Genomic DNA, 364 nt, shown 5'->3' on the forward strand with positions numbered 1-364 from the left:
TGTTTGCTCTTGCTTCTCTAGTTCTTTTAATTGTGATGTTAGGGTGTCAATTTTAGATCTTTCCTGCTTTCTCTTATGGGCATTTAGTGCTATAAGTTTCTCTCCACACACTGCTTTAAATGTGTCCCAGAGATTCTGGTATGTTGTATCTTTGTTCTCATTGGTTTCAAATAACATGTTTATTTCTGCCTTCATTTCATTATGTACCCAGTAGTCATTCAAGAGCAGGTTATTCAATTTCCATGTAGTTGAGTGGTTTTGATTGGTTTTCTTAGTCCTGAGTTCTAGTTTGATTGCACTGTCATCTGAGAGACAGTTTGTTATAATTGCTGTTCTTTTACATTTGTTGAGGAGTGCTTTACTT

This window comes from Colobus angolensis, unplaced genomic scaffold (genome assembly GCF_000951035.1).
Source record: "Colobus angolensis palliatus isolate OR3802 unplaced genomic scaffold, Cang.pa_1.0 Scaffold19, whole genome shotgun sequence".
Lineage (NCBI taxonomy): Eukaryota > Metazoa > Chordata > Mammalia > Primates > Cercopithecidae > Colobus > Colobus angolensis.